The sequence below is a fragment of the Bufo bufo genome, chromosome 1, assembly GCF_905171765.1.
Source record: "Bufo bufo chromosome 1, aBufBuf1.1, whole genome shotgun sequence".
Taxonomy (NCBI): Eukaryota; Metazoa; Chordata; class Amphibia; order Anura; family Bufonidae; genus Bufo; species Bufo bufo.
Genome location: NC_053389.1, coordinates 412,520,744 through 412,540,763, shown reverse-complemented (window position 1 = coordinate 412,540,763; position 20,020 = coordinate 412,520,744). Strand labels below are relative to the sequence as shown.

Genomic DNA, 20,020 nt, shown 5'->3' with positions numbered 1-20,020 from the left:
ATAGTAACCTACATCCATTTTGCTGAAGAAGGGAAAGATAGAGTAGGGAAATAATTTTTATTTTTTGCATTAGAAAAACTTGTCAGAGACCCAAAAGTCCTTTTGAGGACTATTGTTGTTTGTGGCAGCAGCAATATATATTTTTAGCACAACCTTCGCTAAATTGCTAAAACTTTACATACCCAAAAGTCCTTTAAAGGACTATTGTTGTGTGTGGCAGCAGCAATATATATTTGTAGCGCAACTTGCGCTAAATTGATAAAACTTTACAGACCAGAACTGGTGTTTGGCCGAGCATGCTCAATCAACACTAGTGACTACCATAGTCAGGGTGCACTGTGGCTGGCAATGCGATGAGGCACTGTGGCTGGCATAGTCAGGGGGCACTGTGGCTGGCATAGTCAGGGGGCATTGTGGCTGGCAATGTGATAAGGCACTGTGGCTGGCATTGTCAGGGGGCATTATAGCTGATAATGTGATGAGGCACTGTGGCTTGCAATGTTATGAGCCATTGGATTTTGTACTGAGTTTGTACAGTATCAGCTGTATATCACTCATAGGATATACACAGTAAAAATTTTTTTCTATTTTTATGTTTTTAATTGCGTCTTAAGGTCTGGTGCGTCTTAGAGTCTGAAAATATGGTACATGGCTATGGTTAAACGCATGGTAGCAGGTCTTCTGAACTGTAAAATAGATACCACCATTTTGTGCAATTTATGCGGGACAAATCCCCCAAAAAATCACATTTTGGGTAAATTCATAACAAATTGGATTTATTTGGAATTAACTCTCTCATCTCTGTAACAAAATTTTTTACAGTTTGTATTTGTTATGTGGATGCTAAACTCATTTGGGAAACTTCACAGATTTCATACAAACACATTAACCTTTTTTTCTGTTTCAGAAGCATAATGTGCACATTTTCTGCATTTTTGCAATATTATACAAGCAGCGATACTATCCTTTTCAGTTGTACTGCTGGAGGGTACTACAAATCACTACAACGCCTGTATACATTCACCTAAGTGCAAAGGATGATTTACTTTAGTTTAAAGAGGTTGTCAAGTAGCATGTACGGCTTATCATTGTATTATAAAAAGTGCTAGAACTTTTTAATCTACATTTTGTTTCAAGATCTATGCTTGCTGTCAGTGAATTGTTCACTTTTATTGTTCACTTAAACCTTTCATTATCCATACCTGCTCACAAAGCTGGAAGTTGGCATTTACGGTGCATCTGTCTGTTCAGTAGAAAGCAAGAATTGTGAATCTATTAATAAAATGCAGGGAATGTGTCATCAGAAAACCCACAGCTTCTGCATCACAGCCCAGAACTTTAACCACTACACTATATAGCTGCATAGCCAGTCACTTAAAAAAATAAAAAAAATATGAGACTTCTACTGTATAGGTCTCAATAGAAGTACAGAACAGTAGAAGTCTCATATTATTATTTTTTATATTATTTTTTTTTAAGTAACTGGCTATGCAGCTATTATAGCTGAGTGGTTAAGTGCCTTGCCTCTAATATGTAAGTTTGTGAGTTTGAATCCCAGCAGACACTTTTCTGAAAGATTTAAATACACTGGGGTATACCCAAGCACTGACTCCATATATGGACATAGCTATATATGGAGTCAGAGCAGGGACTCCTAAGCCGAACTAGAGGCCTGACACCCTCCCCTCTTCAGAGCAGGGGGTGCCTAGGGTTCTCCCATTAACTTCCATTGTGCTCGGTAGAACAACCGAGCATCGCAAAGTGTTCTACTTAAGCACGCAAGCAGTTTGGTGCTCTGATCAAGACTATTTAAATCACATTTTTATGTTAAATATATTTCTAAAGAATTTTTGATTATGTTATTTTTTATTTTGCTTGTCAATATCTATATTTAAAAAGCATGAAATCCTCCAGTTCTCACACTGGCCACTAAATATAATAATAGGCACCATGTCTTTGTATGTACAGATCACTTTACTGCAGTTATTTGCATATCATTACAGACAGGATTGGAATGACACATTTTGGAAAAAAGGATGTGTTACTATCTGGTTTTAACTAGCAGATAAAATTTTTGGCGACACATTTCCTTTAGGTGTTCACATCTGAAGCATGTAACTCCGATAGTCTGTTCCGGCAGAAGAGCAGACTACTGGAGTTAAATGGATTGTCCCACAAGCAATATTCTATAGTTTTCAAACCAGCACCTGGATCTGAATATTTTTGCAATTGAATGTAATAAAAAAAATTGTATAGCCACTGAGTTATTCAATAAAATGTATCTGTATAGTATCGCCTGATGTTTGTTTTTCTTATTTCTTTGTCCTGCTCACTGAGAAGGACGCACATGCTCAGTTTGATCCTTAAACTGTCTGCTGAGCTGTGATAGGGAGAGCATGGACATGCTGTGATAGGGAGAGCATGGACATGCCCCCTTAGCAGCAGCAGAAAAAACCCTGCCCTTGAGCTATCAGCTTGATATAAATCTAGCAGATCAAAGAATGGGGAGATCTCTGGATCCATGAGAGGTGCAAGGCTGATTCTAGCTTTATTAGAAATAGATTGTTATGTACTATATGATGTTTGATTTTAATTTTTTACATTAGTCATGGGACAACCCCTTTAACGTATCTGGCATGGCCGGTCAACACTGGGCACTGATGAATCCTTATTCACTATCAGGAAATCTAATGGAGATTGGTGATCAGACACTGTTGGCATTATATATATATATATATATATATATATATATATATATACACACACACACTGTGTCAACGTTACTGTTTGCAGTACCGGAGCACTGATTATTTTAAGTTACTTTAGAGGTTGTCCAAGATTTTTAATTATCTTGGACAACCCCTTTAATACATGCTTAGCTTTAAAGAGGACCTTTCACCGGATTTTATTAATTGAGATAAGTACCTATGCAGCGACCGGGTCCGCAGGGGCAACACGTAAGGTGACGGTGGGCTGATGGGGATAGTAGTTGGTTCTATTCACGGGTAGCAGAGCCTCCCTGGGCCAGCGCGCAGTGATGGCGAAGACAGCACTAAATCCTCCTGGGCACTCTCTATTGCAGAGAACACCAGCCAGATGGAAGTTGAAGTGACCTTGATGGTATAGGTGTTTAAGGTGCTTTGGTGGCTGTGCCCCAGTGTTCGTGACGCCAGCACCGTAAGGTGCAACTGTTGTTTGTAGTAGTAGAAATGATAAAGGAGTCGGTTGTAATCAAACAGTTGAACATTTACTGAATCAATTGTCTTCAGGTAGTCAATACAGATACAGATCATTTGTATGGCATGAGTGATGACTCAGAAATAGGTTCAGTAGTATTCCTTTTATCAGGTTTAGACAATTGTCAGCTAGGGAGTTCTCTAGTACTTTAGCTTTATAGGCGAAGAAAAGTTATATTTACTTTAAGTCCACTTTCAGTTACTAAATATACTGTTTTCTACTTATCTTGAGCTATCTGATAAGGTCATTTCTCCCTCGTGGCAGGCAAACTCTCTGCAACATTATTTGCAGGAAGCTCTTCTGAAGTATTCAGGTTCACTATATAGAGAATAAGGACAACTTGGCGCCTTGGTCATCTGGCTGTGTCCAGGAACTTGGAAAGTTACTCTTAGTCACTTGTGCTTGTGAAGTCCATAGGCCAGACACAGCACTAACCTTCACTAGGCTTGCTTTATATTTAGACGTAAACTTACTGTACAGTGCTAAGCTGCTATAACTACTCTTAGTTTGTCCTCTCCAGGATTGATCAGGTCCCGGAGGAAAGAAATTGCAGCTACATAGTGGATAAGGCCTGTTTCTCACGTTTCTCTCCTCCATACACTTGCTTTCCTCTCTCACTACAATACAATACACTGGAATGCTCTGGAATTCCCTGAAATGCCCTGAACTAGACACACCCCCAAGCTATATAAATGAGTGGTGCCAGCACCCCTTGGGGTGAATGGGTGTAATGACATTGCCAGTATGATGATAGGAAATACCATAGGCAAATACATTAGACAAATAGGCAGATGTTAAAAGTGTCTCTTTTACACACATATGTGGGACACTGCACCTGTACTTGTGGGGTACCCCCCGCTGATACTTCCAACTTGCCTGTTTTGCTAAAATAGCGTTCCTACGCAATGTACCCCGCATCGAGGAGCGTCACAGCCAGGGAGGAGACGCCCACAGAGAAAAAACTGTGTCTCCTCCCCATTGCTCCGATGCTCAGTATTAGCATACTGAGCAGGGGAAATACCGGGGGGTATAGCACGGTGTAGGAGCGATATTTTAATAAAACAGGCAGGGTGGCAGCATCAGCGGAGGGTACCCCGCAATTACAGGTAGTTTTCTCAATTAATAAAATCAGGTGAAAGGTCCTCTTGTTCGCTTGCTCTATAAAAAGATAAAACTGTAATAGCCAAGGTGTCCACCTACCTTCAAGATCTTCTGGTTGAACGACTGCATGCTGACAGCTATCTTTTCCTGCTCCCCCATACACACTCAGTTCAGCTGAGCATGTATGTTCTTTTAATAGGGATAATGGAGGACAAAGGTTCTGCCCAAACACCTCTTATCTCCCAGGAGAACAAATAGAATGGGCAAAATTCACCCAATCCTTCTCTCCATTGTCATCAACATCTGAGCACCCCAAGCACATTAAATTGTCCGCCAAGTCCACCGAATATACAACTGAGATGCTGTTGTTGTTTACATTTGAATATACACAATTCACAAACAGGTTTATTTGGCTTGTGGGTGACATTTCAGGATGAAACTTAAATGCACTCTAACCTTTACAGGTGAACTTAATGTGACCTTCTCTAAACTTTTGAATGCACATGTCCAACTGTTCAACGTTTCAGTACTTTTTTCACAACTTGCTGTTCTCTAACAAGGAGCTTAACTCAAAATTCACAACAGGTGTTTGATCCATGAATTGCCCAATACATTTCCTGGTTCAATTATAATTGGTATTTAAACAGTCCTCCTCATCATGCTGTTCATATTTTGACACCATGAGACCAAGATGACACCTAACAACTGATCAACAGTACCTCAGCATTGCGAGGCTTCAAGCAGGTTGTTCTCAGACGGAAGTGGCCACTGAACTTAGAGTGTCATAGGATGTCATCAGCAGGTTGCAACAGAAATACAGAGAGACTGTAAAAGTCAAATAAAGGCATAGAAGTGTATGTCCTTTGGCCACATGCCACACTGATGGCATGTGAACAATGCCCTGCAGAACTGGATGATAAATGCGAGAGGTGAGAGGCACCCAAGTGTCATGTCAGAACATTCAAAACCCTTTATATCAGCATGGTCTGAGTGCTGGACGACCTGTAAGGGTACCTTACCACACCACCAGGCACAGTCGTCATCGTCAATAACCTGCGGGCCTCCCTTTAAGAAGAGACATCATTGTCAAGCTGTAATTGATACTTAAGGCCACATGACAAGTTATTGAGACATTGACATTTTTGTGGGGGTATACCCAGCATTGTTATTGGCTTTTGTTTCAATCAATTGTTTGAGATGAGGAAATCACCAATGCATGCTTCTACCTAAATGCCCTACTTTCACAATATAATATCACCGTAGAGTGTGCTTTTTTTTTACATTTTTTAAAAATTTCACCCGAAAGCCAAATATCCCTAACTTTCTGTGAGTTTTGTAAGTGTACAATGTTCAAAAATTAATTTTGCTTTATTAGACATCCTCCCCCTTTATAGGTAGGAGTTTTCATGCCTTTAGATAAATCTGACCCTGACAAGTAACATGGCAAAACAATAACACAATTTTGGAACAAACTGTTTTTGATTGCATAGAGGCACGCAATAATAAAATTTATATGTGTGCCTGCCGTTGCCTGTGGTATAGAGAATCAGGACAAAAGTAGAAGAATAAAATTCTCTCTTTCCTAAGTGCAAAATAAAATTTGTAGGACATCCAGAAGTAGTTTGTACACAGTGCAGTTTCTCTTCCCAAATAATGAGATATGGTGACTGGCAAAGTCACAGATGATGGACCCCCTGGTATGATTTGTAGCAGATGCCTTCCTCATGAACTTGTGGCTAACATCTGAAAGATAGCACTTGTGGCTGTAGGTGCTTTTTTGAGTTTGCCTGGCCTGGATGTGATTTAAGGTGATGGTTGTCTGAGCAGTAGTCCTTCACCTGCAGTAAGGTCTGGATAGCTGATTGCTCTGTCTGCTGTAATGCTGTACCCTTTCAAAATATCTGTAGAAGTGTTTCTGGAGTACTGGTCTCACGGATACGTTGGTTTTTGGTCCATTACGCCCTTGAGGCAGGAGTAAAAGGATGTGCTTCCTTTTTCCTCATAAAACCATTCCCTCAGCCTACTCCAACCAAGGGAAGAAGAATGGGGTGATTAGAGATGGCCTTGCGGTTCGCCCAGTGGTTGTTTCACAGCGAACTTTGCTCATTTGCGGATCACCGAATGGGCGAACATATGGCGATGTCCGCCGGCGCCATATTCTTTTACATTGTGAAGAACTTTGACCTATGACACATCCATCAGGTGGTACAGGACAGCCAATTGAGATATTTCAGCACATGGACATAACCCCCTTTATAAATTAACCTGATCTGGCCGCCATTTTACATTCAGTCTTTTGCCAGTGTAGGGAGAGGTTGCTGTTTGGAGCAGGGACAGGCTGTTAGGGACACCAAATGCTAGCTAATAGGGCCACAAAAGTCCTTTTAAGGACTGGTATAGGTGTGCTATTGATAGGTGTGCTTTACTGAGGGGTGTAATATACTTATAATATGCTTTCTAACATAGAAAGTATATTATAGTGCATTTGTATTGTGCAGCAGTTGTGTGCGGTTCTGCTGCGATACTGCAGCTACACAGAGTGTCAAACGCTATTGGAACAAATCATTTCTACTAGTGTGATATACCAGTTGCCCCCAAAAAAAACTGATTGAAGCAGGGGTGTGATATACCAATTATATACTTTCTATATAGTGCATTTGGGTAGTGCAGCATTTGTTTGCGGTTTTGCTGCATTACCTCAGCTACACAGTGTGACAAACGCCATTGGAACAAATCATTTCTACTGGTGTGATTATACCAGTTGGACCCCCCAAAAAATGATTGAAGCAGGGGTGTGATATACCGTCTTCCACAAATACTGCTCTTCTATACAGACTTTTTAAAAATGATAGGCAGAGGAAGAGGCAGGCCATTCCGCAGGGATGGTAGGGGTCTGGCAGGTGCACCAGGCCCGAGCCTAAGTGGGAAGTTGCAGAAGGTGCATGTGATTACGTCAAAGGATGCACCAGACTTGGTTGAGTGGCTCACTCAGCCTTACGCTTCTGCACCCTCCTCTTCCTTTCTATCTGCACCCTCTTGACTCTCTGCTGTGTGCACCCCCAAAGACACCACCATCACCATATCTCCTCCGCTCGAGTCAGAGGAATTATTTTCCCATCCATTACAAGACCTTACCGAAGAGCTGCCATTCTTGGCATTGGATGAGGAAGAGGAGGTATCAACGGTCGCCACCCAGCAGTCTGATGACAGTACACAGATCAGCCCAAGGAGGGTGGTCCCTGCTGTTGCTGCCTACTCCGAGATCTCTAATGTCAGTGGTGGTGAAGGGGACGATGATGACATGTCTATGGACGTCACGTGCGTGCCCACAAGAGAGGAAGAGGAGGGGAGTTCAGAGGGAGAGATGGAGCAGCAGATAAGGAGGAGAAGCAGGCAGAACTTACACTGCACAGGAGGCAAAAAGCAGACTGCTAATGTATATGGAACGAGCCATACACCATGCACGGTCACATCTAGTTCTCCCAGGACGCCGGCACATGGCTCCGCAGTGTGGGCTTTTTTTAACGTGTCCACTGCTGACAATAGTGTTGCTATCTGCAGCCTGTGCAGTCAACGCATAAGTCGCGGTAAGCCCAACACTCATCTAGGGAGGACCGCCTTAAGAAGGCACCGAGCCCAGTGGGAGCAACACCGTCAGAACCCACAAAGACACACTTCTGGTGCTTAATGTCCTGCCTCTTCTCCTTCTTCGTCTCCTCTCCTCCCATTTGTCCTCCACACCACCTTCCACTGTGCCGTCGTCGCGTTCATCTGGCAAAAGGCAGGCTTCCATGGTCCAAATGTTCTAGTGAAAAAAGATGATGATGCCGGATAACCCTCTTGCCCAACAGCTGACCACTGGCTTGTCGGAACTGCCAGCCCGCCAACTACTGCCATATAAACTGGTGAACTGGGAGGCCATTAGAAAATTTGTGGCCATTGGCACACCACAATGTAAGGTCCCCGGAAGGAAATATTTCTCCCAGAAGGGCACCCCGGACCTATGTAGCCACATTCAGCTGCAAGTGAATGTTTCTCTGGCACACAGTGTCGGTGCCAAGATACATCTGACCACAGACACGTGGTCTAGCAAACACGGGCGGAGAAGGTGCATAAATTTTACTGCCCACTGTGGGAACCTTCTGACGGCAGTCAAGCATGCAATCCGTGGCACCCGTGTGGATTTGGTGTTACCGCCACAGATTGCATACAGGCCTGCCTCTTCTTCTCCTCCTCCTACTCCATCCTCCGTCTCCTCCTCAGCTGACTCCTCCTTTTCCACTGCTACCGCTTCTTCTGCTGTGCCCCCCCAAGCTCCCCAGAACCTATTCGACTTGCCAGGTGAGACGTTTCCATGCTATGCTGCGGCTGTTGTGCCTGGAAGCCAAGAGCCACACTGGTCCTGCACTCCTTTCAGCTTTGCGATCACAGACCGATCAGTGGCCAACCCAGCTCAATTTGACAGTTGGTAAAGTGGTGTGCGACAACAGTGCCAATCTGCTGAGCACGCTGAAACAGGTCAAAATGACACATGTGCCGTGCATGGCACACGTCCTGAACTTGCGGTAGGCCAGGAAAATCTCTGGTCATTTTAGAAGATCTTACACGGCCATGGCTCGCCTTGCTGACATTCAGACGTCTGATTTGTGACTGCCCGACATGATGGAACTCCACCTTGTATATGCTTGATAGGCTGCTCCAGCAGAAACGTGCAGTTAACGACTACCTGTACAAACTCTGCGGCAGTACAGGTTCTTTGGAGCTTGTTTTTTTTTTACCGCGCCAGTGGCTGCTCTTGTGTGATGCATACAGACTTCTGCAGCCATTTGATGAGATCACCAAACTGGTCAGTCGCAGCCAGGGCACCATCAGTGACATTGTACCTTACGCCTTCTTTCTGGAGCATTCATTGCGTCATGTCATTGATCAAGCCATCGAGGAACAGGATCAGGAAGATGAGAAAGTCACAATGCTGGATGAATTCCCAAGGGGGGCTACTCCATCTGAGACAATTCAACAGGAGTCTGAAGAGGAGTCAGAGGAGGATGGTGCCGGGGCGGAGGAGGAGCAAGAAGACCATGCTTTAAACGTTTCTGGGATCCCTGGTGTTGTCCGTGGCTGGGGGGAGGAGACAGAGGACGACATTATTCTGGACGAAGAGCAGGAGCCAGGCCACTCCACCGCTTCCGCTTCCAGTTTAGTGCAAATGGGGGCCTTCATGCTCCAGTGTTTGAAGAGGGACTCTCGTATAAAAAGCATAAAGGGCAATGACCAGTACTGGGTGGTAACGTACTTAGACCCCCGGTACAAACACAAAATGGCAGAGGGCTGTCAGAATGCAGCATTTCCAGGCCTTGCTTTGAGAAATGCTGTATTCTGCTTTTGCGGGCGCTGGCAGAGGAATTTCCACTCACAGACAAACAGTTGCGGGTACCAAGCGAGCGACCCCTGGACTACTGGATGTGCAGGCTTGACCTGTGACCAGAGCTGGCACAATTTGCCATGGAACTCTTGGCTTGCCCCTCGTCCAGTGTCCTGTCCAAAAGAACCTTCAGCGCAGCAGGGGGAATCGTGACCGATAAGCGCACTCACCTAGCTCACGACAGTGTGGACTACCTCACATTTCTAAAAATGAATGAGGCATGGATCTTGGATGAATTCAACACCTGAGACGACCATGTTTAATTGAATTTCCTCATGCCAGCCCACAAATATCCGCCACCTCACAGAACAAATATTGGTCCCTGTCTTAGGAAAATACAGCGGCATAAAATATCTTTCTGTCCGTTGAATGCCTAATGTTTTGGGCCTCTGAGGAATTCAACACCTATGACGACCATGTGTTTCAACTATTATCATTAGTGTTTTGTTCAACAGGGGGGATTTTGTTAGCCATGTTTTTAATACAATTTTATATTTTTTGTTCTTTTAAACATATGTATTTGACCTGTATTTGTACTGGCCTTCAGTAAAATTGATATCCATTGACTGTCTAATAGACCTTTAGGCCACATACTCACTTGTTCTTTTATGTATGCTGAATAAATAATTTTTGGGGCCTGTAGTCCACTGGCCTGCTGGAAAACTGATATTAAATGACCATGTAATCTACCTCCAGCCACAAACTTACTTGTTCTTTTATGTACACTGAATGCATAATTTTTGGGACCTGTAGTACACTGGCCTGCTGGAAAATTGATATCCAATGACCGTGTAATCTACCTCCAGCCACATGGTTACTTGTTCTTTTATGTACGCTGAATGAATAATTGTTGCGGCCTCGAAGGAATTCAACACCAGTGACGACCACGTGTTATCGAATTTCAACTATTTATCATTAGGGTTTTTTTCAAGAGGGGGGATTTTGTTAGCCATGTTTTCAATCCAATTTAATATTTTTAGTTCCTTTAAACATATGTATTTGACCTGTATTTGTACTGGCCTGCAGTTAAATTGATATCCATTGACCGTGTAATATACCTCCGGACACATAATTACTTGTTCTTTTCTGTATGGTGAATGCCTAATTTTTGAGGCCTGTAGTCTAGTGGCCTACAGTAAAATTTTTATCCATTGACCGCATATAGTACCTCGAGCAACATTATCAGAATTTATTTTATGTCAGGTAAATGCTAATTTTTAAAGCCCGTACTCCCGTGGCCTAAAATAAAATAGTTCTAGGCTCCAACAGGGCACATTTCCCTTTAAGATGCATAAAAATGTCCCCTGATTAAGATACATATTTTTTGTTAGAATTTTTGTCATTGATCCCCCTCTAGTATGTCACTGTCCATGTTGTGGGACTATTTGTACACTTCTACTAAGTGTTTGGTGGCTGCAAATATAAACTGAAGGTTTTTCAGGTTCACCTGCCATTAAAGCGAATGGGGCCCGCCGCGAACTTGCGGTTTTTCGAACATTTGATCGCGTTCACGCGATCACGTTTGCGAACCGTCCCGGCCGATGTTCGTCCATCACTAGGGGTGATTAGCTCCATTCCTAAAGCTAACTATAACTCACCTGCTGGTGTACAGAGCAAACATTAAATAACAATACAAACCGAACATTTGTAGATACCCCCTGTACTTCGGGTGCATGCCCTATCAAATCTAAATAAATGGACACAATTGTGCCCCTAACAAACTTTTCAACTCCCTCTCCCATTCTTCAGTCATTTACACCACAGCACAGAAGAGTGATATGATGCACTTTGTTGTAGCCTGTAGAGGAAGACTTATTAAGGAGGAAGTAATTGATGGATTTATTCTAGTGCCCTTCTGCACCCTAGCACCCCAGTTCAAGATATCATAAAGATCCCAATTAGAAGTGACTGTAAAACAGTGACCTTGAGTGATTCCTAACCAAAAGATTACTTTTGAGTTTGATCAAAAACCCTGGATATATATTTGAACAAACTGGACCTTAATCTTCTTTGCAGTTGGGTAGAGCACTGTCAACTCAGCGCTTCACTAGAAATAGATGAAAAGACATTCAGCGGCATACTTCAGCCTTGAAAATAATGCAGACATACCGCCATTTATTGCTACATAAACAAGTCTTCAAAGTTATAAAAGGAAACATTAGGTTCACCTGATGTTACAAATTACATGGATGGTTGGGTGGCTTCAGTGCTGAAGACATTCAGAAAGATTGTTCTCCTTTGACGAAAATATGATTTTCATAACTAGACGTGAAAACCTCTTCACGCTTCATAATCTCCCTGTGTAAATAATACTTTCCACATCTCTCCCACAGGCTGCCCAACACTATTTTCTTTTGTCCTTATAGATTAAAGAACACTGAAAAGTTAATGCAACTCTTGTATGGTGAGGATTACATTGTAGTCTCAGTGATACCTCACCTTTTCTTCTGTTGCTTTAAAGAAAGTCTTGAGTAAATACCTTTTTTTTTACAGTACCTTTATGAAAAAAAAAAAAAGAGAAAAAGATAATTACATTTTGCCTCGAGGCTTTGACTGATTGGTGAGACTCCCAGACACTTTAAGCAGGCGCCACAAATTGTGTAAGTTTCTGACCTCCTGGCTCTCTGCCTAGTTCACATGACAAAGATATCTGGTGGTTTGGCAAGGTGAGGTGGATGGGTGCCTGAGGTGAGGTATATAGGAGGGAAAAAATATCACTTATTTGTATTTAATTATCTTTGTTCTATTATTGTTCTAGTATCTATGAGTATATTAGTGGGGAATCCTCATCTTGTAAAATAAAGGGGTGTGCATTTCTTTAATGCTCTGAAGCTTTTCATTTTATTCCAGAGGTAATCTTTCCGCTGTTAACCATTTCAATGCCCAATGGAGGCTTTGAAATGTATCTGTATATTTGCAGCATCATGTGCCTTAGGGTTCATGCACATGACTGTATGTTCGGTCTGCATCAATTTTTTTCAATGGGGCCACAAAAGGTGCGGACAGCTCATAGTTTGCTGTCTACATCCGTATGTCCATTTCGCAGTCCTTCCAATAAAATAAAACATAGCCTATTCTAGTCCATTTTGCGGACAAGGATAGGGCATTTCTAGAAGAGTTTTAAAAAAATGGTGGCATGCACACAGCCGGGATCCGCGTTTCGCAGACCGCAAAACAGATACGGTCATGTGAATAAGGCCTTATACTGTAGAATCTACCTGACAATAAAGCAGGTCATACACATTAGATGTACAGTTACTGTAAGTGACAGTCTCATATGGGCACAGCCTCAGTATCCCCCTGGGTAGTGACATATACTCTGTTTTTATTTTCTGATTGCAGATTTTTTACACCATTTCCTGAACATGATTATGGCAGCAGCCATCGTGTCTAATCGCATTTAGGGATATGCTGTACATCAGCCACCATGAGCCATAGACACAATGGACAGGAGCTCACCTATTGACTTCTAAGGAAGAGTTTTCTAGGCATTCTCTGTAACCTGTGCAGAGGTCAGAAGGGAGTAGATAAGCTATGATATAACTTATTGTGAATAGCGGATCCTGTGTTATCTATTAATGGGTAATATCTCTCATTCTAATCCTGTCTGTAATGATAAGCAGATGACTGCAGTAAAGTGATCTGTACAGACTGAGAAGTGGCGCCTATTATTAGGCTTAGTGGCAAATGTGGATGTTATGTGTTTTTTGTATATATATATATATATATATATATATATATATAGTTGGGATTCGCTCTGGTAGGCAGGTTAGCAGATGCAGTATAAAGGCAACAACAAAGTCTTTAACTTAAAGGGACACTGACAGGCCAAAACAGCATATATAGTTAGATATATGACATTACAGGTCTTATAGAGTCTTTTAAAAGCATATAAGTATCCCCCCTGTCCACCTTATAAAGAGCGAAATATAAAGTTTTATAACCTGCTTGTCCGGTCAGCAATCTGCCCAAGGGGCGGCGTTTCATGTGAAAATGCGCCCAGCTAGCCGCTCCCAACTGCCGTTCTTAAGCCCCGCCCAGCTCATCATTATTCACTTCGCTGGGCGGCGGCTAGAACTCTCCCCAGTCCCGATCCTGCGCATGGGCAATTCAATCCTCTGGGACGCACTATTAACCCCAATGACGATGTGAGTGAGCAGCGCTCTGAAGCGCTGCTCTGAACAGTGCATGGCTGAGGCTGAGGCTGCAGCTGCCTCCAAGACGCAGGCAGGCTGTGTGTGTACGCATGCCGATCTAACCACGGCGGGGCGCAGGCGCAGAAGATTGGGCATGAACGATGCCCAGAGGATTGAATTGCCCATGCGCAGGATCGGGACTGGGGAGAGTTCTAGCAGCCGCCCAGCGAAGTGAATAATGATGAGCTGGGCGGGGCTTAAGAACGGCAGTTGGGAAGGCTGGCTGGGCGCATTTTCACATGAAACGCCGCCCCTTGGGCAGATTGCTGACCGGACAAGCAGGTTATAAAACTTTATATTTCGCTCTTTATAAGGTGGACAGGGGGGATACTTATATGCTTTTAAAAGACTCTATAAGACCTGTTATGTCATATATCTAACTATATATGCTGATTTGGCCTGTCAGTGTCCCTTTAAACAGTTCAGTGTTTATTCACACTTGGCAGGTTAAACAAAGTCACCTTAGTTTAAATCCTGGTGTTCCATTCACACCTTGCGGCAGGTACCACATAAGAAGGTCAAGTCCTGGTGTTCACTTCACACCATGCTGCGGGTAACGCATAAAGAGTCCCAGTCCTGGATGTCGTTCCCTTGTCCTCCCAGACAGTTTGCAGGCATGCATCCAGCCACAAGCCTCATACACGGACACAGCCCTGACTCTGAGCCCAGCTGCCTATTGAACAACCAGGTGCTGCCAAAACCCAGACCGTCACGTAAACTCTGGTCTGGTATTTGAGCTCACCTGGCTGGAAATCAGTTCAGCTGCACATGTTGGGAGGAAAATACCTGTCTTCCCATACAAAACCCCTCGCTGTGTCACAATATATATATATATATATATATATATATATATATATACACACTCACCTAAAGAATTATTAGGAACACCTGTTCTATTTCTCATTAATGCTATTATCTAGTCAGCCAATCACATGGCAGTTGCTTCAATGCATTTAGGGGTGTGGTCCTGGTCAAGACAATCTCCTGAACTCCAAACTGAATATCAGAATGGGAAAGAAAGGTGTTTTAAGCAATTTTGAGCGTGGCATGGTTGTTGGTGCCAGACGGGCCGGTCTGAGTATTTCACAATCTGCTCAGTTACTGGGATTTTCACGCACAACCATTTCTAGGGTTTACAAAGAATGGTGTGAAAAGGGAAAAACATCCAGTATGCGGCAGTCCTGTGGGCAAAAATGCCTTGTGGATGCTAGAGGTCAGAGGAGAATGGGCCGACTGATTCAAGCTGATGAAAGAGCAACGTTGACTGAAATAACCACTCGTTACAACCGAGGTATGCAGCAAAGCATTTGTGAAGCCACAACATGCACAACCTTGAGGCGGATGGGCTACAACAGCAGAAGACCCCACCGGGTACCACTCATCTCCACTACAAATAGGAAAAAGAGGCTACAATTTGCACAAGCTCACCAAAATTGGACTGTTGAAGACAGGAAAAATGTTGCCTGGTCTGATGAGTCTCGATTTCTGTTGAGACATTCAAATGGTAGAGTCCGAATTTGGCGTAAACAGAATGAGAACATGTATCCATCCTCTGATGGCTACTTCCAGCAGGATAATGCACCATGTCACAAAGCTCGAATCATTTCAAATTGGTTTCTTGAACATGACAATGAGTTCACTGTACTAAAATGGCCCCCACAGTCACCAGATCTCAACCCAATAGAGCATCTTTGGGATGTGGTGGAACGGGAGCTTCGAGCCCTGGATGTGCATCCCTCAAATCTCCATCAACTGCAAGATGCTATCCTATCAATATGGGCCAACATTTCTAAAGAATGCTATCAGCACCTTGTTGAATCAATGCCACGTAGAATTAAGGCAGTTTTGAAGGCAAAAGGGGGTCCAACACCGTATTAGTATGGTGTTCCTAATAATTCTTTAGGTGAGTGTATATATATAGTGACAAAAATATGTTTAACAAAAAACTTGATTTAGTGCTCGCTTCGGCAACACAAATACTAATAAAAATTAGAACTATACAAAGAAGGTTAGCATGGTCACTGCGCAAGAATGACATTCAAATTTGTGAGGCGTTCCATAAAAAATAAATAAATTTAAAATTTAAAAAAACATTAACATGATGTTTGGCAGGCCTGTTATAGATTTTGCAATGGCACTTAGTTTTGCCTGTGACATTGGTGGTGGGGAATTTTATCTTAATCTCCCAATGGTTTATTCCACACCCCCTATTATAAATATGCCCATTTTGCAGATTCAATTGTGGATGTGGATGGGGAGTCAGGAGAGACAATGGCAGCCATCTAGTATATCTGGACAAAATTGTAATTAGTGCTAAACATTTACAAGGGGTTGTCCAAGTTCAGTAAAAACTCAGGCAGCCCTTGTAAATGTAATAAAATAACAAAAGAAGAGATATTTGCCCGTATTCTACCCCGCTGCTTCTGTGCTCTGGTCCATTTTGCGGCAGATTTTTTTAAATTGAAAACACCTTTATTACAATCAATTGTCATACATACATACTTTAGTACTGCAACGCAGCGCAGGCCACGAGGCAGCACTTAATACATTACTTACAGTCTTCTTTGCGAGCATGACATTGTTATGTAAAGCACAGGCTAACCTACACTAGCATACCTATTCAATCACAAAACCTTCCAACAAAGCATTTAGACAGTGATGAGAGGAGGGGGGTGGGAAGGAGGGGGTAGGGAGGGGAAATCACATGCCCAAAGCCATTTTGTGGCTGATTTTTTTGGTTGAAACATCTTTATTACAATCAGTCGTCATACATACATACTTTAGTACTGTGACGCAGCACAGGCCACGAATCAGCACTTAATAAATTACTTACATTCATTTTTGTGAGCATGGCATTGTTATGTAACGCACAGGCTAAGCTACACTATACATCGCAATGAATGCTACACTAGCATACCTATTCAATCACAAAACCTTCCAACAAAGCATTTAGACAGTGATGAGGGAAGGGGAGGTGGGAAGGAGGGGGTAGGGAGGGGGGATCATATGCCCTTAGCTTTATTGAGAAGACAAAAACAAACGGGGGGGGGGGGGAGAGTGGGAAGGAGAGGGGTTTAGTCCTCTTCTTCTTCGTCGACGTCCAAGATGTTGTAATCCTGCAGCAGACTATGGACGGACGTGTTCTCCTTCCTGAGAATGAGCCGGTTCCTAGCCAACCAAATAGCGTCCTTAAAACAGTTCATAAGGCGCCAGGACTCCTGGATGGCTCCGACAGTATGAGTCCCAGGAAATAGTCCATACAGCACCGAAGTGTATTGCAGGCTGTTCCTGGGCACAGAGTCTTTGAGTTCATGTTCCAGGGCATCCAACAGGCGCTGTGCAAAGCGGCACTCCCAAAACAGGTGATAAGATGTTTCCTCCACGAAAGGGCACCTGGGGCAATACCGGGTTTTGCACAGATTGCGGGCATTTTGTGGCTGATACTGCGTCCACCGATGTGCACTGGCAGCATGACACACAGCTCACAATGCAGCCAATCCCTTTCCTCAGCACTGTATGGGACGTCACTGTTGAGGCTGCAGTGGTGACCTGTGTGCACAGATTGTCACTGCTGCAGCCAGAAAAAACTAAGAGCAGCAAGGAGGACTGAGGCACAGCACAGAAAGCTGCAGGTAAGAAAAGGACTTAGGCAGGGTGCTGAATCTCCTAAAAGAGACAAGTCTGTATGGATACTTATTGTCAGTGCACCATGGGAAACGAATATGCAAAAAGGTATCTTCCAAGAAAAATAATCATCTCGCCAGCGCCACCTATTGGAAGTGGCTTCCTATGAGTCCAAGTCTGACTTTCCAACAAGCCTTGGGATTTGACAAGGGAGTATAGCCCAGCCAGATAACCATCCATAGACAGCTGTTTCATAGTGCCTTCCCCTCATCAGTGCAGAGCGAGATTCTGGATGGCTCTGTGCCATGCCTTGGAAGCAGCTTAGGCACAGCTTATGGCACTTTCCCCACTGGATTTAATATTAAATGTAAAGCTGCATTAAAAAATACATACTACCAAAACCTCACAAAAAATGGAGTGCAAAAACACCTAAATCATTAAAAATATAATTTTATTGAAGACAATATTAAAAAGTATTAATCATGACATTACATAATATAACGTGATGGCAGGGAACAACAACTGCACACCACCTCTGTACCTCAATCAAAAACAAACAGAAAGAGGAATGTATAGGCACTTACAAGTTAGCTGGGTGCTCACCTAATGCCGCTCTAATATTCGACCAGACATGTGCCTATAATTCAATAAATAATAATGCCCCAATATGTTGGCGCTCTTCGACGTGCATTTCGCGAGCGCCACCACCTCTGCACCTGCAATCTCTCATTAGGTACAGTATAGACCAAAAGTTTGGACACACCTTCTCATTCAAAGAGTTTTCTTTATTTTCATGACTATGAAAATTGTAGATTCACACTGAAGGCATCGAAACTATGAATTAACACATGTGGAATTATATACATAACAAACAAGTGTGAAACAACTGAAAATATGTCATATTCTAGGTTCTTCAAAGTAGCCACCTTTTGCTTTGATTACTGCTATGCACACTCTTGGCATTCTCTTGATGAGCTTCAAGAGGTAGTCCCCTGAAATGTTTTTCACTTCACAGGTGTGCCCTGTCAGGTTTAATAAGTGGGATTTCTTGCCTTATAAATGGGGTTGGGACCATCAGTTGCGTTGAGGAGAAGTCAGGTGGATACACAGCTGATAGTCCTACTGAATAGACTGTTAGAATTTGTATTATGGCAAGAAAAAAGCAGCTAAGTAAAGAAAAACGAGTGGCCATCATTACTTTAAGAAATGAAGGTCAGTCAGTCAGCCGAAAAATTGGGAAAACTTTGATAGTAAGGGCTATTTTACCATGAGGGAGAGTGATGGGGTGCTGTGCCAGATGACCTGGCCTCCACAGTCACCGGACCTGAACCCAATCGAGATGGTTTGGGGTGAGCTGGACCGCAGAGTGAAGGCAAAAGGGCCAACAAGTGCTAAGCATCTCTAGGAACTCCTTCAAGACTGTTGGAAGACCATTTCAGGGGACTACCTCTTGAAGCTCATCAAGAGAATGCCAAGAGTGTGCAAAGCAGTAATCCAAGCAAAAGGTGGCTACTTTGAAGAACCTAGAATATGACATATTTTCAGTTGTTTCACACTTGTTTGTTATGTATATAATTCCACATGTGTTAATTCATAGTTTTGATGCCTTCATAGTCATGAAAATAAAGAAAACTCTTTGAATGAGAAGGTGTGTCCAAACTTTTGGTCTGTACTGTATGTGTACCATATTGGGACATTATTATTTATTGAATTATAGGCACATGTCTGGTCGCATATTAGAGCGGCATTAGGTGAGCACCCAGCTAACTTGTAAGTGCTGGGCGCAGTGCACTGGCTGATGGGGGTTATGCTCTGTTCATTATTCATCTATGGTACGGCCTATACATTCCTCATTCCGTTTGTTTTTGAGGGAGGTACAGAGGTGCTGTGCAGTTGTTGTTCCCTGCCATCACGTTATATTATGTAATGTCATGATTAATACTTTTTAATATTGCCTTCAATAAAATTATATTTTTAATGATTTAGGTGTTTTTGCACTCCGTTTTTTGTGCGGTTGTGGTAGTATGCTGAGGAGTGTACCGCTGCACTTCCTATGGTGAAGTGCTTTGGACCATTGTGTGATTAATATTAAAAAAGGCATGCAGATTTCCATGGAAATGGCCAACACAAAAACTTAAAGAAGGTTTAGTTTTTACTAACCCAGAACTTTAAATCCCCTACATGCATCTCAGTTTAGAACATAAGGTAATGGTTGCCAGCATAAAGTACTGAGGGGAACATAGACGATTGTATATATAGATAGCAGGCAGTAAGGTCCTCAACTCCCTCTAGTGGTGGCTACAGTCAACAAGAATCTGTTATGTTGTAATTCTTCCTCAGGGCATTTGGAGGTCTACTTCAGAAAACAAAGATTCAGCTACTTTAAAAATATATTACGAAACTCATCAGCACAGAATTTTGGACTCTTTTAAATGAGAAA

General features: G+C 42.8%; 1 non-coding gene across 1 annotated transcript; it reads left to right on the top strand.

Annotated features, from left to right (window-relative positions):
- The first annotated feature begins 15,911 nt into the window (after window positions 1–15,911).
- On the top strand, window positions 15,912–16,022 carry LOC120987429. The gene has a single exon (XR_005776032.1). It is a non-coding gene; the product is annotated as a U6 spliceosomal RNA (small nuclear RNA).
- The last annotated feature ends 3,998 nt before the right edge of the window (window positions 16,023–20,020 follow it).